The sequence below is a fragment of the Rhinopithecus bieti genome, unplaced genomic scaffold (assembly GCF_001698545.2).
Source record: "Rhinopithecus bieti isolate Rb0 unplaced genomic scaffold, ASM169854v2 scaffold_13262, whole genome shotgun sequence".
Classification (NCBI taxonomy): Eukaryota; Metazoa; Chordata; class Mammalia; order Primates; family Cercopithecidae; genus Rhinopithecus; species Rhinopithecus bieti.
In genome coordinates this window covers 3,602,570-3,620,998 of record NW_016808004.1, presented here as the reverse complement: position 1 = coordinate 3,620,998, position 18,429 = coordinate 3,602,570, and the positions used below count along the sequence as shown (strand labels likewise).

The 18,429-nt window shown below is 43.6% G+C and overlaps 1 pseudogene across 1 annotated transcript in view; it reads left to right on the top strand.

The window, feature by feature from the left end:
* Nucleotides 1–5,026: 5,026 nt before the first annotated feature.
* LOC108537475 (caspase-3-like) overlaps nt 5,027–18,429 on the top strand; it is a 21,249-nt pseudogene continuing 7,846 nt past the window's right edge. Inside the window, exons 1-2 of the transcript XR_001887822.1 lie at nt 5,027–5,167; nt 15,439–15,506. The product of XR_001887822.1 is annotated as a caspase-3-like (transcript). The remainder of the gene's footprint in view (nt 5,168–15,438; nt 15,507–18,429) is intronic.

Here is an 18,429-nt window from a genome sequence, read left to right as displayed (position 1 = left end):
ACAACCTCCGCCCCGGCCGGCGGCGCACGCGCAAGGGAGCGGGCGGACGGGCGCGCGCACGCCGCAGGGGGCGGGGATGGGCCCTGGAAGGCGTGGCCCCGCCCCTAGCCCGCCTACCCACGCGGTCGCTGGGCTGGGTGAGCTGCGCCGCTGCAGGTAGTGCTGAGTTGCTCCAGGTGAGCTCCTCCTGGCAAAAAACTCTTGGAACCGAGCCACCCTCGCCCTAGCAGCAACGCCCCTGAATAATATGGGGTTTCGTCGGATTTCTGCGCGCCGCTCTGGATCACACGTTTGTTCTCCCTAGTTGAGTCGCAAGGCCTTCCTTCGTTCCACCTAGCAGGCTGCTTGGAAAAGGGCAGAGACTGTCATTATTTTGCACCAGGTATTACCACTGAAGGAATCGTAAGCAGCCACCAGCCTATCCCTTTATAATTCCCATTTTCCTAATTATTTTATTTTTATTACTTATGTAATGAGACTTCTTCCGTGTTCAAGGAGCTGGGAGTACCATATGGGGTCAACGGAGTCCCTGACCTCATGAAGTTTGAGATCTGGTGGAGAAGGAAAACATTCATGGGAGAATCAGACAAAATTAAGTTTTCAGTTAGTAAAAATCTTCTGAGGGGTATATGGTACTGAGAGAATCTTTATGGGGGAATTGATTTAGTTGAGGATGAAGAGGGTAGAATCTGAGAAATTGAGTTGGGAGGAGTTAGTTGCTCCAAGGGGTAAGGTCTTGGCATGGCCAGAATGGGGAGCGCTAAAGAACATTCAATGTGGAGTAGACTGCGAGTGTGGGAAGAGGTAGGCAAGAACGGGTGAGGATTGGGGACCTATTTATTTATTTATTTATTTATTGAGACAGAGTCTTGCGCTGTCACCCAGGTCACCCAGGCTGGAGTGCAGTGGCTTGATCTCAGCCCACTGCAACCTCCTTATCCTGGGTTCAAGGGATTCTCCTGCCTCAGCCTCCTGAGGAGCTGGACTATCGGCACGCGCGCTACCACACCTGGCTAATTTTTGTATTTTTGTTAGAGATGGGGTTTCGCCTTCTTGGCCAGGCTGGTCTGGAACTCCTGACCTTGTGATCCGCCCGCCTCGGGCTCCCAAAGTGCTGGGATTACAGGCGTGAGCCACCGCACCCGGCCGGATTTGGGACTTTAATCTGAGTGCTTGAGAGAAGCCATTCAGGTTTTTTTCAGCAGGGTTGCTGGGGAAAGAACTTGATCATTATGTCTGTTTTTTGTTTTTGAGAGGCAGACTGGAGTGCAGTGGCCGATCTTGGCTCACTGCAATCTCCACCTCTCGGGTTCAAGTGATTCCCCTGCCTCAGCCTCCCTAGTAGCTGGGACTACAGGCACATGCCACCACACGCAGCTAATTTTTTTTGTATTTTTAGTGGAAACGGGGTTTCACCATGTTGGCCAGGATGGTCTTAATCTCCTGACTTCATGATCCACCTGCCTTGGCCTCCCAAAGTGCTGAGATTACATGCGTGAGCCACGTCACCCCCAGCCCATTATGTCTGTTTTTAAGTTACTTAGATAGCAATGTGAAGAGTAGTCTGATGAGAGTCTCAAAGCTGGGGCTGGGAAGCCAGTTAGGAGGTCACTGGCCAGGTAGTAAAGGCAAGGCAGGAAGGTGGTGGCAGAGAAGAGCACTATTTAGTGGTAAAATGGACAGGACTTGGCAATGAATTGAATGAGGAGTAAAGGAGACGGAGGTGGCAAGGTTTACTTAGATTTGAGGTTGGTGGAGGATGCATTTATAGATTTCAGAAGCACTGAGGGAGCCACCTGAGGTAACTCAAAATGGATGATAAACCTAAATTTAAAAGCTAAAACTATAAAAAAAAAATTTAGAAGAAAACATAGAAAAAGTATTTGTGACCTTGGGATAGGCAAAGATTTCTTAGGACACAAAAAGTATGAACCATAAAAAGTGATTTATGGCCTGGCTCACACCTGTAATCCCAGCACTTTGGGAGGCCAAGGCAGGCAGATCACTTGAGCTCAGGAGTTCAAGACCAGCCCGGGCAACATAGCAAAATGCTATCTCTACAAAAAATACAAGTTAGCTGGGCTGTGCCTGTAGTCTCAGCTACCTGTGGGGCTGAGGAAGGAGGATCACTTGAACCTGGGAGGTAGAAGTTGCAGTGGGCTGAGATGGTGCCACTGCACTCCAGCCTGGGTGACAGAGTGAGACCCTGTCTCAAAAAAAAAAAAAAAAAGCGATTGGTAAGTTGAACTCTATCAAAATTAAAAACTGGTACTCTTTGAGAGACACCATTAAGAAAATGAAAAGGCAAGCCACAGGTGGAGAGTTTGCAATAGAAATCATTAGACAAAAGTCTTGTATCCAGAATACATGAAGAACTCTTATAAATGAATAATAAACCAGCCCAATAAACCAATGGGCAAAGGCTTTAGTAAATAGTTCACAGGATATAAAAATGGGCTATAAGCAATGGAGAGATTATCAACATCTTTAGTCAACTAGGGATTTTTCCATTTAAAACCACAACACTCTCATTAGGATAGCTAAAATTTAGACTGATGACCCGGCAATCACACTCCTACACATCTTCTTAACCATACTTGATCTCTAAAGGCTGACAATAGCAGACCAGGGACCCTGTAATCCCAGCACTTTGGGAGGCCAAGGCAAGAGGATCGCTTCAGCCCAGGAGTTCAAGACCAGCCTGGGCAACCTAGAGACCTCACCTTTACAAAAAACCTTTTTTTAATTAGCCAGTGTGGGAGTGTACACCTGTAGTCCTAGCTACTCGGGAACCTGAGGCAGGAGGATCCCTTGAGCCCAGGAGTTCAAGGCTGCAGTGACCTATGATTGCACCACTGTACTCCAGCCTGGGTAACACAGCAAGACACTATCTCTTTAAAAAAAATATTTTTGGCCGGGCGCGGTGGCTCACGCCTGTAATCCCAGCACTTTGGGAGGCCAAGGCAGGTGGATCATGAGGTCAGGAGTTTGAGACCAACCTGGCCAACATGGTGAAACCCTGTCTCTACTAAAAATACAAAAATGAGCTGGGCGTGGTGGCGTATGCCTTTAATCCCAGCTACTCAGGAGGCTGAGGCAGGAGAATCGCTTGAACCTGGGAGGCAGAGGTTGCAGTGAGCCGAGATCTCACCATTGCACTCCACCCTGGGCAACAGAGTGAGACTATGTCTCAAAAAAAAGATAAAAAATAAAAAAATTTAAAGACAATAGCAAAGTCATACTTTCACTTAACATGATATAACTATCCTGCATACTATTGAAAATGTAACAACACTTTTCCCAAGGGGATGCAACGTCCTTGAGTGATGTTTCTTCTCCACCTTTGATGTCCTATAACTTAATACTGCAATATAAAGTTACCTATTATTAATACATCTCCATCCTATAGTAGCAACCGAATTTTCTGCTTAGTAATCAGGATTAGTCACCTCAGCCAGTAGAGGAACTTCCTACTTTACCTGTTGTTTAGAGGCATGAAAGACCCTAAGTGGCCAGGTGACTGCCTCAACTCCCAATTCAATGGAAATGTTGTTGGGTCTCCTGGTGGAAGCGTTCCTTCTTTTGGAACTAAGACCTCTTGGTCAGAAGAGCTTCTGGCCATTTCTACTTTCAGGCAAAATGAACAACCAAGTACACTGCTCAAAGTTCTGCCAACTGGGGGAATTTTTTTTTCACCATTATTCTTCAGGGATGTCCCAGAAAGGGACACTAGTTTTGTTTTCACCTGGTGCCTGCATATTGTGCAGAACCGTCATAAACCTGGGCTATAAACCACAACTGAGTTTTCCCTTCTTCAGTCAACTGGTCGTAAGGAATGCCCCATGAAGCCATAGGTGCAGGCTGGGAGAGAGAAGGTAATGTAGCAGGAGTGGGGGCCATGGACATTTGGGCCACTTCCTCATGCAACTTACCCATGCCTTCAGGGCCCATTTGAGCCCAATCTCATATATACCACTTCAATTTGATAATGGAGTGTTGCTGTGAGTGCACAACTTTATAGCTTGGTGGATCAGATAACACTTAGTTCATGATGAGCAGCTCAGGTCACATGGTAACTTGATGACCCACAGTTAACTGTTCAGTCTCAGCTGAGGCCCAGCAAGCCAAACGTTGTTTCTCAAGAGGACAGTACTAATCTGCAGGGCTTTGCTCCAAAATCTTACGGTTCTGCAGCATGATTCACCTACAGTGGCCTGCCAAAGGCTCTAAACAGCATCTCTATCAGCCCCTTGCAGAATGAGGCTCTGGGTTTGCTTTCAGAAATCATGGCCCTAAGGGTTCCTTTCAGGACAGATATAGAAGCTTCCAGGCCATCTATGCATAGCTTAAAGCTTTAAACACTTAAAGCTGGGAATTTGAAAACCTGAGCTCATCCTTTGCCTACTTTCTTCAGTGCAGTTTTGGCCAATGCCATTCTGTTCCTTAGTTTAACTAAAATATTCTAAGGTAAAAAATACACAGTTACTCATGACCTTGCTTTCTATAGGTGTTTCATTAGGCATATTCAATGCTTTATCATGCGATGGACTCCCAATGCCCTCTTTACCACTGAAAACAGAGTCGCTAGTGCCTTTAAATGTAATACAAGAGAACCAATTCAAGAAAATGCAGAACCAATTAAGAAAACTCATCCTCAAGATTCTGTTCCTCTAGAGCCACTGAAAGTGGCACTGAAAGTACGAAATCGATATCAGTCAGGGTTGCAACAGAGAAGCAGAACCAGTAGGAGATACACAGTGAGAGATTTATTTCAAGGAATTGACTTATGTGGGGTGAGGGGGGCTGATTAGGCAAATTGGAAGTCTATAAGGCAGGCAGGAGAATAGGCTGGAACTTTCAGGCAAGGGCTGAAGTCACAGTCCCCAGGCAGAATTTCTTCTTCTTCAACTCTGCTTTTAAAGACTTTCCGGTGCTTCGGCGGGCGGGCGGCTCCCGGCGCCCAGCCCGGGCCGGGGTTCTCGGGCGGGCGGGAGCTAGGGGACGGGCCCCAGCGAAGGGGGCGCGCGGGCCGACAGGGGCGGGCCGGGGGCGGAGCCAGTGCTGGAGCACATTCCCCGGCGGCGGGCTGCTGAAGCCGTGCAGACGCGGATCGTAGCGGGTGGCTGCTGCTGTGAGGCGGTTGTGGAAGGTGTGAGGAGGCTGTGCGGTGAGTGCCGCGCTCGCTCCGGGCGTTCAGCCCTACCCCCGCTCCCTGCGTCCTCCCAGGCCCAGCGCCCGCCCGGGCACCTGGGCGGCGGAGCCTTTGTTTTGCCACCTCAGTCGGGGCGGCGGCGAGCAGTGAAGCCCGCGGAGCGAGAGACCTGGCCCGGGGGCGGGAGCCTGGGCCGGGGCCGGGGCAGCCAGGCAGCGGGTTAAGGCTTTTGATTTAGGGAGAGGGACCTGGGGGTAACCTAAGGAAAGGCCTCAGGTCATCGGAGGGGAGACCTCACCCGGGGGCGGGAGGCTGGCCTGGGGCCGGGGAGGCCAGGCAGCAGGAGGCCGGGCCGGGGGAACCGAGGCCGGGGCCGGGAGGTCGGGCACGGGGCACCGAGCTCCGAGGGCCGGAGACCTGGCGGCCGGACCTGGGGCCGGGAGGCCGGACCGGCCAGCGGGAGGCAGCGGCAAGCTGGAAAACGGATGGCGCTGCCGCGGGCGGAGGAGTAGCCCCGGGAAGCGGTGCGGCGAGGGCTGGGGCGGCCGGGTGCTGACTGTGAGGTACTCGCCCTCGGGGCTGATCCTTCCAATTTTGGGCGAGGCTTCCGTCTCTGCTGCCTTCCATGCCTGGGGCCTGGATTATCCCGGGTTGACTGTGTAGTTTAGCTCTTCCAGAGAGCTAGTTGCAGGGTTTAAAATCCAATTCCTTTTCGGCCCTGCAGAGTTTCGTGAGTGCTCACAGCTCATACCTGTGGCTGTGTATCCGTGGCCACAGCCGATTGGCGTCGCCTTGAAATCCCAGGCCACGAGGAGTGAGCGAGCCCTGCTCACGCTCGGCCCTCTTGTTTTCAGTGGGTGTGCCCTGCACTTGCCTCTTTCCCCCATTCTCAGTAAGTGGCACCCAAGCAAGAAACCGGAAAACATCCTTCTCAGCCCCCTCTCGCCCACCCACTTCTTTTCCCGCTTAGTCACCAAGCCTTGTCGACCCTGTAAACGTCTGCCAGATCTGTCCACGTCTCTCCATCTCCACAGCAGCCTCTTCCCTGGTCTCTCCACTTCCAGACCTGCCTGCTCCTTTATAGTCCACTTTTTACAGCACAGAGGGATCTTTATGAAATGAAAGTCTAGAAAGCTCGTCCTTTGCCCTTAGGTTAAACCCAGCACTTAATATGGCTAACAAACCCCAGCGTGTGTTGGGTCCTGAGTGCCCCCACCCCTCCTTATCTTTAGCACCGATTCACTTTCTGCGCAGCAATGCTGACCTTCATAGCTAGTGTCTGCAACACCTCTGCATTCCCTTTCTCCCGCCATCACATTTGATGAGAAGTAAGAGCTGCTACTTAAACTTCTGTGTTCATTAAAACAGTTCAAGGTTCAATCTTCCTATGCTGTGTTCTTTCTGCAGCCAGCACTCCCTAAGAGAGATGTGTCATATCCTTTGCAGTTGCTTGTTTACTGTCTTCCCTGCTAGATTTGCAGGCAAACTCCAGGAAGGACGGACTTGGTTTATCTTGGTGTCCTTAGTGCCTTTCCCCAAATGCGGGGCCTGGCACAACGCAGTGAATGCCCGTCCGTTGTGTTTTTACTTTTATGCCCTATCTAGAAAAAGTAGACCTGGTTTAGGATTATTTAGCAAATAATAGTTAGAAAAGAAATGGTAGAGGTGACATGGAGTCACTGAAACCATGTAAACCTGCCAGATAGCAGAAAGAGGGCCAGGAAAGGTGGTTAGACTAGACTGTATCGAAATGGGCTCAGCCACTGTGAATGTGCGTGCTGTGGTTACATAATCTCTAAAAGTGAAATGTAAAGCTTAAATCATCTCTATCACAGCCCGATGCCTGGGCTTTGGTTTTGCTTTGCCTTTTGCAAAAGAAGGTTTTGAAAGTGAAAATGTGTTTTAGTAAATGGACGAGCAGTTTATTGGAGTGTGGCAATAAAACCTGTTCAGAGTAAGAGACGTTAGACATTGTACCTAGTTAAATCAGGTTTGCTTTTGCTATCCTGAATAAAGGCCTTGCCTCTTGCCTTTTGAAGAGACTGGCATCTGATATAGGCAATTATAATGCTTCTTCACTGTTTTGCTTTCAAACCTCATTTAACACAATCTCCTACTGCTTCATCCCCCTACAAAGCAGTCTTTATTTTCATGAATGATACATTACATTGCTTCTGGTGCCTACTATTAGATGTTTAAGCTCTGCCCCAAAGATAGGAAGCACTGGTGTTTGGGCCTAAAAAAAGATGTGAGAATTCTTAGGTTTATATAATGTTCTTTCTCTGCATGTTTTGTTCTTACCTTCGCATGTTGCCTGTAGGGCTTCTTTGCATTACAATAATGAAATCAAGCTACCTGATACATATTGGACACCGTCTGGCATCTGCTTTGTTGAGCCACTTTTGAATACCGGTGAGCATCGGTATAAGCCCTGCATAGAGATAGGGTTTGTCTCTTCCACTGCTTGATACACTCAGGGTCTAGTATAGTACTCTGCACACGGTTGGTGTTCAGTAAATTGTTATGGTGCAAATATCAAATGAATAAATGCTACTGAATCTGACTTTTGGCATTTTCAGTCTTCCAGACAGTAGGATTTCTTCAAGCGGTTTTAAACCTGAATCTGATTCTGCAAAGTAGTCATTCTTGGTGGGAGTGGTGAGGCTTTAAAGTTATCTGTAATTGTTATAAAAAAGCATTCAAGATCCTCCATTTTACACTTACATAAATCATTTAGATCTGTGAAGGCTTTCCCATTTTCTCCTTTTGTACCTCCAAAAACACTATCCTAGGACTTCACGTGGCACAGGGAAGACAGACCTTTTGCACATGGTAAGTGCCATTCTTTCTGACTTGTGTCATAAACTCGGAGGCTTTGAATAGTGGGGAGTGCTCTATACTGTCTTCCTGGTCACATGGCCCATGCCAGAGAAAAGGAAAAGATGGTTTGTTTGTATAGTACAATGGAACTTATTTCAATTTATTCTGTATTTGATTTTACATTCCTGTTCTCATATTTTTACCTTAATTACGTAATAAATATTAAAAGATTGACTTCACCAGGTCCAGTGACAATAGCCAGTTTGATAATTCTTGTATGTACCCAAATGAATTCAGAGACCAGATGGGGAAAGATTTTGATAAAACCTCTGGTACATTACAACTGAAGTCTTTTCTTGTCCACGAACTATTGTGAAACAGATGTTCTTTCTGTTTCATTTGCTAAATCTGGAAACCTGACTGCTTTTGAGACTTTTTCCTCTCTACAGGTAATAAATATAATCCTGATACTTTTCAAGTTGTTTGACAGAAGTGTAATCTCCCCAGAAGTCCTACTGGACAGGCTTCGCTTTTCCTTTGGAGGAACACAGAGATATAGGAAATATGTTTTAATGAGTTATACCGAATGCTGAGCATAAAACTAATTATTTTACTTTTATTATTATTATTTTTAGAAGCAGAGTCTTGCTCTGTCACCCAAGCCCAAGTGCAGTGGTGTGATCATAGCTCACTGCAGCCTCCAATTCCTACGCTCAAGTGATCCTCTTGCCTCAGCCTCCTGAGTAGCTGGGACTACAGGTGTGTGCCACCACACCAGGCTACTTGTTTTTACTTTTTTGTAGAGATGGGGTTTCTCTGGCCTCCCAAAGTGGGATCGCACAGGGATTACAGGCGCTAACCGTGTCTGGCCTATTTCACTTTAGAAGTAAATTGAATGCCACATGCAGAGTTTGTTAAATTTGTTTAAAAAAGAAGGAAAGAAAAAATAAAAATAAACTACCTAGTCGCATCAGAAATGCCATACTCATTTTTGCCATTTTTTCATTCATTAGAATTCAGTGCATTATGTTATTTTGGTATCTCTGCAGTAACTATCATGTTATTTATGTTCTTTGTCTTATTTAGAGCTTCTGAGATTATGGATTTTTGTTTCCTTCCCTGAAATTAAGTGTTATCACTCATATGGTACTAAACTGTCTACAGAATAGTGGGAGTCTTCCCTCTTTGAGTTGGGAAGATCCTAGTTTGAATCCTGGCTGTGCCGCTTTAAAGTTCATTAACTTCTCTTAGCCTCAGTTACCTGCACTCTGCAGTGGGGATCTTTATTCCTCAGAGTGTCACTGGGAGGACTCACGAATAATACGCTTGTACTTTGAGTTCAGTACCTAGCCTGTATGAGCCAGCAGTAAGAGGGACAGTCATCACACAGCGCTTTGCACATACCTCTCATGTCACATGCAGCACTGTTCTTCCTTTGGCTACTGTCTTGGTAAATCTTTACTAGTAAATGTTTCTTAAAAGCATTTACATTCATGGACATGATTCAGAAACTAACAGAGTTGTTTTTTAGGTCTCATTTTGAGATTTAAAAACCGTTAGGGCAGAGGCCAGATTTTATTTCTTACCTCAGAGTTTTCCTGTAGGACAGAAACCAGCAATAGCCTAATGACGGGTAACAGATGAGCTGATTAAGAATTCTAGAGATTTAACATTTAAATTAGGATTGCCAGTTTTAGAGACTGGCAATCCTAATTTAACATCTCCTTTCGAATTCCCCACCACAGGCACACTTTCACACATTCACTCTTTAATAACAGGTTGTTTCAAATTGTTAATACTTTTAGCTTAATATAGAAATTTCACTTCAGAAATTAATTTTTATTTCTCTGTCTTAATGCTGTAGATGTTGCATTCTGCTTTACTTCATTATTGTAATGAGTAGTTGGCTCGCCACCATGTAAATAGGGAGAACATTCCAGTTTTTTACTTGTGTAGGAAAACACAGCTTGAAATGTCTAAATATCTATTTTAGAGTGAAGTAAATTTATACTGACAGTATTTTTTAGTGTTTGAAGACCTGACTGTTACAGCGTTGGTGGCAAGTGTTAAGGGATCCAGGAACTAGACAAGTGATTCTGAGACCTGAGTTCCAGGTTTCTAAGTAATATCAGTTGGTCTACTGAGAACTTTGCCATAAACATATGCGTTCAGAAATTTCCTTTTTTAGCAGCAGCATCCTGAATTGATGAAAAGAATTACATCAGCCCAGTAAAAAACAATTCATGTTAAGTCCATTGCTATGCCAGGATAAACTTTTAAATCTCAATTATTTTCCTGTTTATGTTTTGTCAAATAAGAATGTTCTAAAACCTAAATTCTGTTTTCATTTAAGGCAGTGAATATTTCCCATATGATATGATTTTTTTATCCTTCTAAGATGAGATCACCTTCCTCAGAATAATTTGTACTCTGCTGGGCACTAGCTAATGGAGGTGATGTCATGCTAAGCAGCACTTGAGTGAGTTTTGTGGGAACCAAAGCTCTGCTCCCAGGAGTGTGGATTTGGTGCTTTCATGTGGAAAAAGTAGATGATGACACGTAGAGAGCAAATGTGCGCATGTCTGATGCTGTAAGGATTTCATTTACCATCATAAAAATTTTTAGAAGTGTATCAAAATAAACTGATCACTGAGGCAATGTAGGTTGTTCAGATCCTAATGATGAAGTTGATGAAGTGCACTCTAGTATTTGTCCCTGAGAAATCTTTATCAAATAGACAATATTTTAAATCCTTTTGTAGAAGAATTTGTTTTTTCTTTCAGCGACCAACTCTCTTACTAAAATAAAATTATCTGTTGTGTCTAATATCAGAAATGATTAATTTATAGTTATTTGTATTGATTGGTCTCTTTGAATTTTTTAACTTTATTGACTTGATGTATAGAAAGAAAATTACTTTTAAGTTAAGTCACCTAATATTTAGAGGAGATCTTAGATTGGTCTGAGCCAGGAAGCAAATATTTTAAGTACTCTGAAAAGCTGGTCACTATTTAAAGTTTCCACCACCAGTCACAAGGGGAGAATAATTTTATCCCACAGTTTTATTGCTGGCGAAAGACACAAGTTTATTGAAAGTTGGTATTTCGGTGTGAGAGTTACTGGACTGTTTGCAGAAGTGTTGAAAAGAGATCTTCAGAGCCTTGGTTGTCTGTGGAAGCTGGTCAACATTCGGGGGTTCCTGAGCACAGACTGTGAGCCCTGCATTTGGCAAATGCATTCAGAGAGCCAATCTGAGGCAGACTGGGGGCTAGAAAGGATACTGCCAGGAGCTCCAAGCTCAGCTTCAGAAATTAAGTGTTATTTCCCAGTTTTTAAATTAGACTTCATTTTTTAGAGCAGTTTTAGGTTCAAACCAAAATTGAGAAGAATGTACAGAGATATCCTATATCCCTCCTGCCCCCCCCCCCGCCCACATGCGTGGTCTCCCCCATTATCAACATCCTGCACCAGTGTGTACACTGACACATCATCACCCACACTCCGTTGTTCACAATCAAGTTCACTCTTGGTGGTGTTTGTCCTGTGTGTTTGGACAATTTTACAAGGACGTGTATCCACCATTATAGTGTCACACAGAGTAGTTTCACTGCCTTAAAAATTCTCTGTACTAGCCGGGCACAGTGGCTCAAGCCTGTAATCCCAGCACTTTGGGAGGCTGAGGCGGGCGGATCACGAGGTCAGGAGTTCGAGACCAGCCTGGCCAACATGGTGAAACCCATCTCTACTAAAAATACAAAAATTAGCCAGGCATGGTGTCATACAACTGTAATCCCAGTTACTCGGGAGACTGAGGCAGGAGAATCACTTGAAACCTGAAGGCAGAGGTTGCAGTGAGCCAAGACCATGCCACTGCACTCCAGCCTGGGCAACAAGAGCAAAATTCGATCTCAAAAAAAAAAACAAAAATTATCTGTGCTGTCTCCCTCCCTCTTAGCCACTGACAACCACTAATCTTTTTACTGTCTCCGTAGTTTTGCCTTCTCCAGATTGTCAGATAGTTGGACTCATGCAGTATATATGGCCTTTTCCAACTGGCTTCTTTCACTTAGTAATAATGCATTTAAAGTATCCTACATGTCTTCATGGCTTGCTAGCTCATTTCTTTTTAGCGCTGAATAATATTCTGTTCTCTGGATATACCATAGTTTATTTCTTCATTCACCTACTGAAGGACATCTTAGTTGCTTCTGGTTTTGACAGTTATGAATAAAACTGCTATAAACATCTGTGTGCAGGCTTGTGTGAACATAAGTTTTCAGCTCCTTTGGGTAAAAACCAAGGAGTGCATATTTACCATATGGCTGGATCATATGGTAAGAGTGCGTTTAGTTTTGTAGGAAACTGCCAAACTGTCTTCCAAGTTGGCTGTACCATTTTGCATTTCCACGAGCACTGACTGAGCATCCCTGTTGCTCCACATCCTCGCCAGCATTTGGTGTTCGTGGTGTTCTGGATTTTGACCATTCTGCTGGGTGTGTAGTGATATCTCAATGTTGCTTTAATTCGCATTGCCCATTATGTGCAATCTGTGTATCTTTTTGAGGCCCACTGGATTTTCACTTTAGATTTTCTATAGATTGGCCATAAAGTCTTGAAACAAACATATTTCCTCATGGATTATAATGCAGTATCAGTAAACTATTATGTGTTCACCTGTGTTTCCAGACTTGTTAGCTACCCTGTACTGTTCTCTCAGTTAATCAAGTCAACCACAATTTGTTTCTCAACCGCAGGTGGCTAATGATTTTGTCTGTGGTCTGTCCGCTTTGAATTGATGTGCATGGGGCAAGTTGGTCTCTATGATATTTATGGTTCAAGGAAGTTTGAGATTTCCTGCTACCTAATACATGTTTATTGTACCTATGAAAGAAAAAAAGAAAGGCAGATAGACGGGAACTGTTACTGAGCATGATAGAGGCAAGGAAGGGTGGCTACTTTGACAGGAGAATACCCTTATTTTTGTCACCCTTGAAACAGGGCCAAGAGTTGAAATTGGCTAGAACAATCCTGACCTTTGTTGATACTATTTTATAGAATAATATTTGTTGCTATTTTCTCACTAAAAAATTGCAGATGTTATAGAAAAAAATAGAAGATATAGAGGAATGTTAGGAGTAAGTTGTCAGTAATGCCATCACCCAGACAGCCACTATTAATAAATATGTTAATATGTAGTATGTACTGAGTGATGAATGGCAGGTCACGTAGCTGTCTCGGTTATCAGATCAACTGTCGTGGTATGGCAGTGCTTATGTTCACGTAACCCTTATTCATTTTTGTTGTTAATCCCTTTCTTCGCCCAATTTATAAACTAAACTTTTTCATAGGTCTGTATGTATGGGAAAAAAACATGCTGCATATAGGGTTCAGTACTGTATTTGGTTTCAAGCATCTACTGGGGGACTTGGGAGGTACCCCCTGCCCCTGCCCCTGCCCTGCAGGTATACTACTATATAATTATTCTTCTATCTAAAGTAAGAACTTCTGGAAGATAGGAACTTTGTCTTGTCTTCCACTCTTCCTATTTCCCAGGATGATATCTGGCACAAAGTATTTGTTTACTGACAAACTAAAAGATGATTTATCCCCCTTACACTCACATCTTCCCTTGGTTTTCCAGAAAGCCTACAGAAGTAAGATGGTAGAAAAGCAAAGTCTTCATAGAAATGCAGAGCATAGACTGGCTCTTGGAGAAGGTCAAACATCACCGTCTCCTGTGTTTAAATTGAGATGGTGGCGCTGGCTCTCCTCAATATTATTAATGCACCTTTCCCCACTAGGGATGCACACAAAACTGGGAGAGAGGGGAGGAAGAAGCTTAGCTTTGTCTTAATAGAAGGGAAGAAATTATGTTTTCCAAGAGACCTTGCAATTGGGGACCTTGGTAATGAGTTTCAGTTTGGGAAGATAAAGTTCTGGGATGGATTCCAACAATGTAACTGTACTCAGTGCCACTGAACTGTACACTTAAAAATGGTAAATTTTGTGTCTATTTTACCACAGTTTTAAAGATTAAAATTTTTAAAGTGGGGAAGTTACCTAGGACTTTCTAGAAGGACTTTTGTGGGTTAGCAATTCCTGTTATAGGATTGTGTATTATTTTGGTATTTCTGATTGTATCGTAGGAGTGAGGTTAAAGTTGTATTTTGACTGGAATTTTTGACATTGTCAGGGTCTCTAGAGCCTGGAGAAGGTCATTCAGTATTTTTGTTCTTGTTTTTTGTTTTGCCTTTGGTCTTGTTTTCCTCTATGTGGGGAGGTGGATTGCCATGGGAAGCACCTTTGCTTCTGAAAAGCCAGAGAATGCCTGGTAGAACCGCAGAAAAGTAGTACGGAGCTGGCTTCTTCAGAGGCAGCATAGCAGAGTGGGAACAGGGCCCTGCCACTTAGCTTGTGACTGTCGACAAAGTCACTTCACCACCAGAAGTTGGGTTTTCTGACTTTTAGAATTTGGGAAAGATTAAAAATGAGTGCCTTGCAGAGCATCTGGTGTATATTAAGTGCTCAATAAGTGATAGTTGCTTTGCTTATAAGAACAGGTTCACATTGTGAGATATAACTGTGTGATGGAAGAATGAAAGCAGAAACTGTAGTTTTTTTGCTTTTACGTTTCGTGGGCCATTTTACTACCCTAAATGAGACGGTGGGTTTCCAAAACCCAGTTTAAAAATAAAGACTAGGCCGGGTCCGGTGGCTCTTGGCTGTAATCCCAGCACTTTAGGAGGCCTAGGTGGGCAGATCGCTTGATCCCAGGAGTTGGAGACCAGCCTGGGCAATGCAACAAGACCCTGTGTCTACAAAAAATACAAAAATTAGCCAGACACGGTGGTGCATGCCTGTAATCCCAGCTACTCGGGAGGCTGAGGCGGGAGAATTTGAGTCCAGGAGGTCGAAGCTGCAGTGAGCCATGATTGCGCTGCTGCCCTCCAGCCTGGGTGACAGAGTGAGACCCTGCCTCAAAAGAAAAAAAAAAAATGAGTGGAGATTTGAAACATCTTGATACTTTATCTTGGGAATCTAAGCATTGTAGAATTGTGTTATGTGAGTTACACCATTGTGGTGGGAAGTGTTTGATTTTTGTTTTAACTGTGTTGAGTTGCAGTTCTTAGAAATGACCTGCTGTGTTGTCTTACAAAAGAAATAAACTGTAATCCATATCTTAATCTGATGAGGGCATGTAAATATAAAAAATTGAGCTGTATACTATCTATATGCTTTATGTAATTCACTATATATAATTCATAGCTCAGTTAAAAAGAGAGAGAGGCTAAATTGTATGTACCATTGCTAAGAAATCATTATCCCCAGAACTGACTCACATACACTTTTAACAGTCGAGGTGGAACTGAGGCATTCATTTGGAAAAATAATCACTCGGATAATTAATATAATGCAGTGGTTTTATGACTGATTTTTTATTAACTTCTATTTTCTTTGTATTCTAGTTAATAAAGGTATCCATGGAGAACACTGAAAACTCAGTGGATTCAAAATCCATTAAAAGTTTGGAACTGTGAGTATTTCAATGGAATTCTTTATAATCAGAGAAAGATGGGGATGTGTGATACAGCAAACCTCGAGGAGTGGGAGAAGCAGAAAGAGAGTGGTCTCTCTTTCAGGCCAGAGAGACCAAGCTGACGTCCCACCTGAGACACAGCTGTGTGGCTTTGCATAAACTAACCTCTTCTCTGAACCTCGTCTTTCACATGGAGCTAAAACTTCTACAGAACTGAAGGGAAGATGAAAGGAAAGGCCTAGTAGGGTGTGTGATCCATAGTTGGAAACCTAGTCCTGGAACCAAAAGGACACTACAGGAGAGGCAGGACTCCCAAGCCCAGGTGCTCTCTACCCTGCTGAATCACTCTATAGGATTAGAGGGTTTGGGTTTGGGAGGAGTTTTTTGACCTCTTGTTTATGAGTTTTTTTGACTCAAATGCAATGCCAGTTTGCAGTCCAGGGAGGAATTGCCTAGTTATGGATGAATTTTTACCCTTTTTTTTCCCCATGTCTTTTTGGAATATTCTGCTTACTAATGCTTCCAATAACTAGCAGATGGAAAAGGGAAAAGATAAAACTCAAATTCACTTTTAATTCATGTCTGTTATTATTTATTTGGGATCTCTTGCAATACTTTAAATTCTGAAAGTTTATTTCTGAAACCCAGTATTATTATTCTCGGCTGCCCTGGAAATTACAAACTAATTTATTACTAAACAATACAATTACAGAAATACTATTAACAAGTTACCAGCAAAGATTTCACAATTTTGTTTAGCAAAGGGATTTTCTAGAAAGTAAGCTTTTGAAATGCAGTCCCATTTTAGAGAGTTGTTGTTGCTATTTAAATCATTTTAGCCAATGTAATGGTTTGCTCCTGTAATCCCAGCTACTTGGGAGCTGTGGCAGGAGGATCACTTTAGGTGGAGAGTTCGAAACCAGCCTGGGCAACATTATGAGACCCTGTCTCTACAAAAAACAAAAGCAATTAGTCCACCATGGTGTGTGTGCTTGTAGTCAGTCTTACCTACACGCCAGAGGTTACAGTGAACTATAATTGCACCGCTGCACCCTAGCCTGGGCAACAGAGTAAGACCCCATCTCTTTTTTAAAAAATCCTTTGAGAGTGATTTACACATTTTCCTACTACTTTTTTTCTTTCTTTCTTTTTTTGAGACAGGGTTTTGCTCTATCACCCAGGCTGGAGTGCAGTGATGTGATGATGGCTCACTGTCCTCCTGAGCTCCAGTAATCCTCCCTAGTAGCTAGGACTACAGACATGTGCCACCATGCCTGGTTATTTTTGTTTTTTATCTTTGTGGAGATTGGGGTCTTGCTGTGTCTCCCAGGCTGGTCTCCAATTCCTGGCCTCAAGGGATCCTCCTGCCTCAGCCTCCGAAAGTGCTGGGATTACAGGCGTGAACCACCCTGCCTGGGCCTACCTTTTCACGTCATACAGAACACCACTTCAATAACAAGTTGTACGGGAGCCCCAGACAGGTTTAGGGTTGTTTTGATCCTGTGATAAGTTTCCCTCACATTCCCGGCTCTCACAGCCTCTGCCTTTTGTTAGGAGTATCCCCTCTTGGACTAGCTATCATATGCTTGTAAAGTACCTACCTCCTTAGGAGGCAGCCAGAGCAAGTGGGGAATAAGCATTGGGAGCTGGGAGTTATAGTTCTATGATCCATTATCTGTATGACTCCAAGGTCAAGTCACGCTTTTAGGATTTAAATTTAATCTGTAAATGTGAAGCTCTTCACTTGTAGTTAAAAATAATAACTGTTTTCTGACCTTGACTCCTTTAATTTACTACATTTAATCTTTTTCCAACAGTATTTTTGGAATTGTGTATAATGTGAGATACTCTAAGTGCATGAGTATATGGACTGTAGGTGTTAGTGTTTGGCAGTTCCTAGACCTGTTTTTTCCTGACTCTTGGTCTAGATCAGGGATCAAGCTTGAGGCCTGTTTTTATCAAATTTCATTGGAATATAGGCACACTCATTCCCTTACCTATTGTCCTAAGCCCGTTTCACCAGGAGAATTGAGTAGCTATGGCTGGGCGCATTGGCTCACAACTGTAATCCCAGCACTTTGGGAGGCCAAGGCAGGAGGATCACTTGAGGCCAGGAGTTCAAGATTAGCCTGGGCAACATAGCAAGATCCTGTCTCTACAAAAAAATACAGAAATTAGCTGGGCATTGTGGAGCATGCCTGTCTGTAGTTGTAGCTACTCGGACGGCTGAGGAAGGAGGATCACTGGAGCCCGGGAGTTCAAAGCTGCAGTGAACTATGATGGCACCACTGCACTCCAGCTTGGGTGACAGAGTCAAACCATGTCTCAAAAAAAAAAAAAAAAAAAAAAAGAATTGAGTAGCTGTAACAGAGACCAGATGGCCACAAGCCTAAAACACTTAATATCTAGCCCATTAAAAAAAAAGTTTACTGACCCCTAATCTAGATAGCAGAGATTTTTTTAGATAAGTGACTTCCAGACAGATATTTTCAATTATTTACAATAATGCTTTATATATTCATGAATTACTAATTTGTTGAGCTCATGGGGTTTAAGGAATAATTTATGAATTGTGATAAATATTGTGCTTTGAGTTATATTTGCATTTTGTTGATTTCCTATCATTTCAGGGTAATTTTAAGATTTTACTTTTACCTCAAAGGATAAAATATTTCACAAAGTTCATAAGTAATTTTTAAATTATAAAGGTATTTGGTGGAATTTAGAGGAAAATGTAAAACATGGAAGTTAAAAGCCCGAACTTGGCTGGGCCCGGTGGCTCATGCCTGTAATCCCAACACTTTGGGAGGCTGAGGCGGGTGGATCATGAGGTCAGGAGATCGAGACCATCCTGGCTAACAAGGTGAATCCCCCGTCTCTACTAAAAATACAAAAATTAGCCGGGTGTGGTGGCGGGCAT